The sequence below is a fragment of the Nyctibius grandis genome, chromosome 1 (genome assembly GCF_013368605.1).
Source record: "Nyctibius grandis isolate bNycGra1 chromosome 1, bNycGra1.pri, whole genome shotgun sequence".
Taxonomy (NCBI): Eukaryota; Metazoa; Chordata; class Aves; order Nyctibiiformes; family Nyctibiidae; genus Nyctibius; species Nyctibius grandis.
Genome location: NC_090658.1, coordinates 91,512,765 through 91,520,937, shown reverse-complemented (window position 1 = coordinate 91,520,937; position 8,173 = coordinate 91,512,765).

The window sequence follows — 8,173 nt, the reverse complement described above, 5'->3', positions numbered from 1 at the left end:
AAAATAACATGGCTGTCAGAAATCAATAAAAGTATATGCAAACAGTACTCATTTTATTTTTCTAGGCTGTGCTTTAACTTTCCCTTGCTTCTTTCTGCAGCATCTAGTAAATTTCCACTGTCGCATACTGTTTCACCAAATGTATAGAAAGTGAAAAGCCTCCAGTGTAACAGGTAGGGAAGGGCTGGATGCCTTGTTTCATAGACTGGGAAGTAAAGAGGTGCTGTGAAGATAAATTCCATGGGCAATTGACTGAAATTTGTCATTTCTGCATAAAGTGCACACACAGGGTGGGATAAGGATGCACTCCGCTTTCCCTGGCTGAATCCCATGAAGTGCAATAGGCCTCTCCCAGCAGTGAGCCCAAAGAAAGTCTGACTCTATACGCACAGATCTAATTCACTCCTCCACATATTTTTTTCTTCCATAAAGTGTTGGCAAGGATCCAGCTTCCTCACTGCTGCTCTTTGCATCAGAAGTGCAAACTTTGTCTCCTTTGTACCAAGTGGCAGACACCACATGTCCCATATGAAAAAGGAGTTAATAAAACACACGCTGAAAATACAAAAGGAGGTCAGAAGTGGATGTTTTGGTAATGAGGCCTTCTCCAAGTGGGGAAAACAACAGATCAAAGCTATTGTAACTGTTACAGCTCTCTACAGCAACGGGCAAATAACAAATATCCCCACTACCAACTCGTGCTTTCACTACCAGAGTGGGTTAAGAGTCCAAAATAATAAGTTCTTAAAACTTTGTCAGACGTTTAGCAACAAAAGCACCTTTCCTGAAGGCAACACACTCGTGCTGAAGTGTTTACAGGAGAGGGTCTCTCCTGCCCACATAAAATGGCCACCGTGGAGTGCCCTGCACCAAGCAGCCTCCTGGCCTGGGCAGGGGGCTCAGGGCACAGGCAGTGGAGGGGTCTGCAGAGAAGCTCCCAGCATATTTTGGGGGCAAACATGAGCTGTAGCTAGGAGCTGCAGGCTGCCGCTGCGGTCCAGGGAAAGCAACCACTGGCTGGAAAAGGAAAAGGCGATTCGTGAAATTCAGAAGCTTTTCAGGATAAGCATCTTTCTGATTATCCGAGGAACTGCATGGGGTCTGTGCTCAGATACACAGACTGAAATCTTTGAGAGCAACATAATGAAAACAAGGGCTAAGGAAACGTGCCTGAAATAAATGTAATTTTACGGCACTTTAAAACAGATTAGGGCAAGAAGTCTATTTTGTTTTACAGGGGCTCTTATCCTGTGCTCATTGCTACAGCGTTGGAGCAGCACTTAGCATCTCCCATATGTTGTTTATTCTCTCATCTGCCACACAGGGGCAATGCATCTGCAACAACTGTCATGTGTGGGGAGGCTCCTGCTTCACTTTTTCAGAGAGACTGCATAGAGGCATGGAGGGGGGCACTTCTGCCAACACGGTCGGCTTGCGATTTATGTTTGAGAAAGCCAGGTGAAAAAGGGAAAGTTTTAAAAAACAAACAAAGCAACTTCAACTAGTTTTTCCAGACCAAGGGTAAAGCTGCATGGGAGAATCCTTATTCAAGTTACAGGTCAGGTAAAAAAATGCATTTAAGACAAAGGGAATAATCTCCTAAAAAGATTAAGTTTGTCATAACTTTGTAGATACTTAAAAACGTGCAACATGCAGACACAGGCAATGTATAGACTCATCTCTGGATCTGATTGAAAGTCTGGGAAAAGACGACCTTTATGCTCAAACTGAGATCTGGGCCAATGGAGAGTAGAAATCTTGCTGCAAAAAATGACGGTTTGGGAACTCAGACACTGCAGTGTACCCCAGTTTTACTGTGGTCTGACTAGAATCCAGCTTTGCAGAATGCAAGAAGAAGGAGGAGAAGGTGGAAAAGACCCAACAACCCCCAACCAGGACAGAAAACCATGGACCAGATTGTCAAATTCTTCTCCATGTCCCCCACAAGGCCAGCACCTGCATCTCGTTAGACATCTTCACGTGCACAGAGCTGGGTCTGGGGCAGTCCCCAAGTTCAGTTCCTGGGCTGGTGAAGGTAGCTGCTGCTGTAGTGATATGAATCAACGAATGCTGCTATGCTCGCCTGCATCAGATGAATGGGTTTCTTCAGAAACATAACAGAAATTATGTGTGCCCTCTCTTTGTATATAGATACATAATGCACACGTAATATAGGGAGCATTATAACCATCCTGCATAATTTCATGGCAACAATGCAACTTAAATTTATTCTAAAAATGTAACAGATCTCCCCCACTGCCCATTAGGGCTGCAGGAACTCAAAGGCTGCAATTTATGGCCAAACGCTGTATGGGTGTGAAGGTCTGTCAGGCAGCTCCCACCCCTCTCAGGCTAATGACAGGACTGCAACACACAACTTATTTGCCTGACTTTTTAAAAAATGCGCTTGTGAGAGGTACGTAAGGACAACTGCAGAAGCAGAGTCTGTAGGACAGTTAACTAGAAAAGACGTTCCTGACTCTTTGGGTTTCCCAGCATCTGTAAATTAGGGTGGCAGCTATTTTTTTTGTCCCATGGAGAAAGCAAGCCCTAGGTCCTTGCCGACCCCCTTCCCATGGAGAAATGAGCAGGAAACTACACGCTGAAATTCACTGAGTTTCCTCTACCCTACATGTGTTATTCCCCTGTAGGGGAGAATGGGGCCTTTTATACCTTCATAGCTCAGGGCTCTTTGAGTAATGAAGGGAACACATTTATTGGTACACGGTTTGGTGTTTATTGATGCTACCCCTTTTTCACCAGGTTTAGCACTCTGTGGGGAAGGCACATGGACTTTCCAAAACACATTTTATAATCAAGTCATTTCAAGGTTTATGCAGTATAATATGTTTAACTGTTAAATTGTAAATAAAAGTCACTGCCCAATGCTGAGTCTCCTTCAAGACATTACAGTCAGTTACATCTTTAATTATCTGATTTATAAGCAACTCACCAGCACTGTTGCACGTGTTACACGCACATGCTGTTTACCTGGCAGCTGCGGCATGCAAAATTATCCTTCTAGAAGGGATTGTGGGCTTAATGTACTGCTGCCTCACTCTTGACTCGGTGAATAGGGGAAAAAACCCATGTAAAACCAAAACATATTCCTGCCTCATCCTCTTCTCAAGTAGGCCTTCACTTTTTAACAAACCTGCCGAATGATTTGCCCTTGCTGCTGGGTGTTTTTTAAAGGAAGCCTTCTGCTGAGGCTGCCAGGCTGTGTGCACGGCCAGGGGTATTTGCTGGCTCTCCCCTGCACCTGCACTAGCTCTCGTGGCAGCACCGACCCCGAGGAAACCCCAGAGCACAGGGGATTTGTTCCCGGAGAAGGGCTGGGAACACAGCTCCAGCTGTACCAAGGGAAAGTGTTTCAGGAGGCAAACCCACAGGCACATGCACAAAAGGCTAGGCATTCCCAACCCGCACCAGATATTTCGCAGACTGTATTCCTAATATAAATCAGTGGGGAATTACCTTGCTGAGTGCAAGAACTCTCATGCTGTAGTTTAACAGAGGAGACCCTGCTGCCCATGGCTCTGCAGGCAGCCCTGCTCACACCCAGCAGAGCTCCCGTCTCTTTCTGGAGGCCGTGCAGAGGGTCCGTTCGATGAGGCATGAGGAGTATTAACCCTTTCCAAAATCCTGCATCCGGTATTGATTTAACAAAGTCTGTCCCTGGCAAACACTGTTAGCACAAGGAAGGCTTTCAGGAGCGATTGTTCTGCCCCCATTTGCCTTTTGCCTGCCAGCACCGCAGTGCCTGTTCAAAGACCAGTTGCTACATATGCTCCAACTATTTACTTCTTCAGTTTGTTATCCTCCACCAAAAAGCAAATCCTTTAATGAAGGAATAAATGAAAAAAAAATACCATCTCAGATTAAGGCTGAGAAACAAGTACGCCTTCAGTTGTAGTTAGTAAATCAAAATCCCCAAAGATGATGAAGTAGCTCTTATCTTTTGCGACAGCACACCCAGATCAGACACTTCTCATGGCACGAGAGAAACCCACAGCGGGGAGCTCTCCTTTGCAGAGATTCATTTGCTATCTGGTATTGGTGTGTTACTTAATTTATTGATCCACAGAGGAATGAGAATCCAAAGGCAGTACAAACTGCATTCTGCATAGGTTCTTAGGGAGAAACAGCTTTTATCTCCTTTTCCTTCTTGCAACTATTTCTGAACATGGGCGCTCCTGTCATGGTCTCAGTGTATTGTCATGGTACAAAAAATTCCAGGTCAGTTTAAACCTGACAGCTTGTCAAAAGGGCTGCGCAACAGGCCTTACTCTCCAGTTCATTCCCATTGCTCACTGTGTTGGTACAAACTCTGCAGCTGTCAATTTAAATAAATAAATAATTCACATGGAAACATAGTCTTTAATCCTTATCCTTCCTTCTAAATTAAAAAAACAATCAATTTAATGGAAAAGTGTTAAGGAGGCAGCCCAGATAAGATACATAGAGAACAGATTAATATTTTGCCCTTTATTTTTTTACCACTTTAGTGATGTTCAGAGATTTCACAACCATGCATGTGAAGGTTCCAGTAGGTTACAGGGGAGCCTGTAAAAAAGACATACCAAGACAAGGTAAAGGATGGAGACCTCCACTGAGGCTGTGTTCTACAGACCATGGTTAGGAAGGAGGGAAGGGCAGCACAGCCTGACCTAGCCTTAATGCAGTGGGACCCTTTCCCTGACATCTAACTTTTGTATCCCTTTCAATCTACCTGCATTTTTTGATGTGTTTGCAGAATCTCTTTTCAGGAAGGCACATCAACCTAAAACAGCCTGCTCTTCCCCTGAATCCTAGGTAATTAGAAAAAAATAAAAGAATTTCATTTTTCTACTGAGCAGTAGATTACTAAGAAATCACCCTCTCCCAGTGGAGTCAATGGGAGTCTTATGTCTAACATCAGGGGAGTAAGATCTGGCCAATATGGGGCTTGGACTCATCAGAACTGAGCAGGAGATGGTTTGGTCATCTCATAAGACTTTTTCAAGACAGTGGAAAACAAAAGCATCTCATTCTGCATTAGAGTGCCACCAAATCCCTGAAATATTGTCCACAACAGAATGGAGCTCAAGGAGAAGACCGACACAATAGCTACTAGTTGGGCTGGGACAAGAGAAATTGAAGTTCAAATCCTTCCACTTCCAGCTGATTTTATATCCAAGATAATGCATTAAACAATGAGTCAGTAATCCAGTTTTGCCTTTTCTTAGTGAACCCTTCATTCATTTACAGAAGGGGGCAGCTTGCACGGGATTGCTGTTAAAACATTTCTCTAGGTGCCAGAAGACTTTGGAGCGCTCAGGACGTAGGTGTCTATGAAAGTTCATAGGAAAGCTTTAGCCATCAGATTGTTATTTGCTTGATCCTGTAATCTCTCTTTAATGTTCAGATCAAATACTACCCTGGAGCAAAGAAATCATTCTCATCAGAATTGGTGCATTCCAATGAAACATCAGGTTAGTATTTGCCTATTGAAAAATTGTTTCATTTAAAAAATCCCAGCTCGTTCCAGTCTCACAAATGACAGTTAATGGTGGCTACTGGTTGGGATTTTATTGCTAACAGTAGCTGGTTTGGTGAAATCTCACATAATAACCAAAACCTCTGAAAGAAGAATTCCACAGTCTGGGGCACGTTGCACCTGATTACTATTTGCACCAAGTTTGCTGACATTTACATTCTTCTTAATACCCATTTCAGTTATCGGCACAGTAGGACCAGGATTTCAGGTTTAATTTCAGGGGCACACGGTGCTCCCAACTCTTGATGTGTTGTGCAGCAGAGTTTCACATTGTCTAGATGACCTCTAGAGGTCCCTTCCAAACTCATCTATTTCATGATTCTGTGATCTATGACACTGGATTCTCAGATAGTTGACACTGCAGCTTTGGGCAAGCCATCCTGAGCATCCCAAAGGAAAGCAGAAGGACATGACTGTGCTAAATATTCTCTCACATCTGTAAATTTGTCATCAGGAAAGCTATGGAAAATGGGGATAGTCAAGAGCAGATTATTAAACTCTAGCTTTTGGGGTGGAAGAAAAACATGTTATATGAATTCTTCCACAGCTTTCATAGAAAGCTTAGTTTATGCTATGAAAGTCGCATGCTGCTCATTTGGGGTGTTATGTTTTCACTAAATCACCCAGACAGTATTGACATCTCTCCATTTCTCATATGGGAGGAAGGACAAGTGTCACAATAAGAGCTGTTTCCCTGAAGACTGATTAACCCTTCAGTGAGAAGGAGACCCAAAAGGTTCACACTCTTTTCCCACTGTAGGAACCAGGTGTCAGTAAGATCAAAGATTCATGCTTTCTCCTACCTTCCTACACTTCAACCAGGTACAAGTGACTAGACTGCAGCTTGTCTGAAAAATCATACCACTGGAGAAGCTTGGCTATCACCAGAGCACTGGCTACCAATTTGCAAGATCACAACAGGAAATTCACCCACTCAGAAACTGTGGGGCTTGCAAAGATAAAGATCTCTTCAGCTTTCATTTTTCCCTGTGGTCAATGACCACGCACATGGTGGCCAGCTGGCCTCGAAACAACGTCGCTGTAAAAAAGCAACCTATAAACAGCATATTACATTGCTTGCAAAAGATAATTCAGCAAACAGAAGATGCAATTCAATACAGAACTCTGTTACTTCAGCTAGTAGATGGACAACCAAGAACATGGATACTGTAATATAAAGTAATGATTTGTATTCTTGACATCACAAAAACACACATTGATCTTGCACAATTTGTGACCTTTACATGTTCAGTATGTCAGCAATCTTAGGCACTGGTCAGAGGGTACCACTCCTACATGCTACTTCATGCTTGGAAACTCTGGATGGTGAGGACAGAGAGAGGAAAGGAAAATAAGAAGAAAACTCATAATCATACAAACTAATGTCTCCCATTTGCCTCTTTGCTGCCAGCAGTACATTCAACCTCTGAACACAAGCAAAATGTCTAAGAAACTATTTTTTTGTAATTGTCCACCTTTCTCTTGGTCTCCAGTGATCATTATTAATTGAAGATCCAACATATGTTTGCATTAAAGTGTATTAGGAAAAGGTATGGTCTCCACCCATCTTTGGTGGGATTTCAGGACTATTTATCGTCATGATTCTGCTCCCATTTCAGTGAAAGGTAGTTTTTCATTAACTTGAGCAAGGACAGTGTTAGGCCTTTACTGAGAGTTTAAGGAGAGAAAAAAATTGCTGATTACAACTGGCTCCAGACAATAATAGTATCACTTTCTTATATTCAGAGCAGTAAAGCAAATATAAAACAAACAACAAAAAACTGACAAAAAAAGAGAGTTCATTCTGAGTTCAGTCCATTAAGAATTGCAGTTTGATACTGTTGATTTCCCCTGAGTTCAATAAAGACAAACTCACAAAACAATGAACATCTCTCCTTTTCCAAAAGGCATTAATGAACAAAGGTAATAATGAGATGTGTCTTTATCTAATCAATGAATAGCTCCAGCAACACAACTTTATCTCCTGAAGTCATCAAGCTGCTGAGAATCATAGTGTTACATGTAAAACTTTACGATGCTGCAGTGATAAAAGCTGTTTTTAAAATAACAGGTTATCAATGGCACAGAATTATCTTCACACACACACTCGGCACACTGAGGACTGGTTTCCATCTGAGATCAAAACTCCTACATGGAAATATCTACAAGATGGTGCCTGTGGGCAAAAGGAGGGTCAGAGCTCCCGCTGTACTCCATGGAGATCCTAGTACAGTTGGAGAAGCCTTAGCAGTGATTCATCTGATCCTTAGCTTGTCACTGAGAGCTCGGCCCAATTGACTAATGTAGATGTCTAGTGTCACTTGAGATGCTCCATGATATCCAATACACCCGCATGGGGCTGGCAGATCTGACATGGGACCCCAGGGATACCCATGTCTGTCTTGAGAAGAAGCTGAAAGCTGACAGGATACCTGTGGGCAATTCAGATACCACTAGGTGCCTAAGTTTAGGCAACTGAGCCCCTTTGCTGGCCCCCATGAGGACACCTGATTGTAAATGACTAAGTTAAGGTGTCTTATTCTTGAACTTAACCCCACCAAAGTCATCTGGAGATGCCAAAGAGGTCAAAAAGTAAATAAATAGCAATGCCCCATTTCTGAATACATAACAATT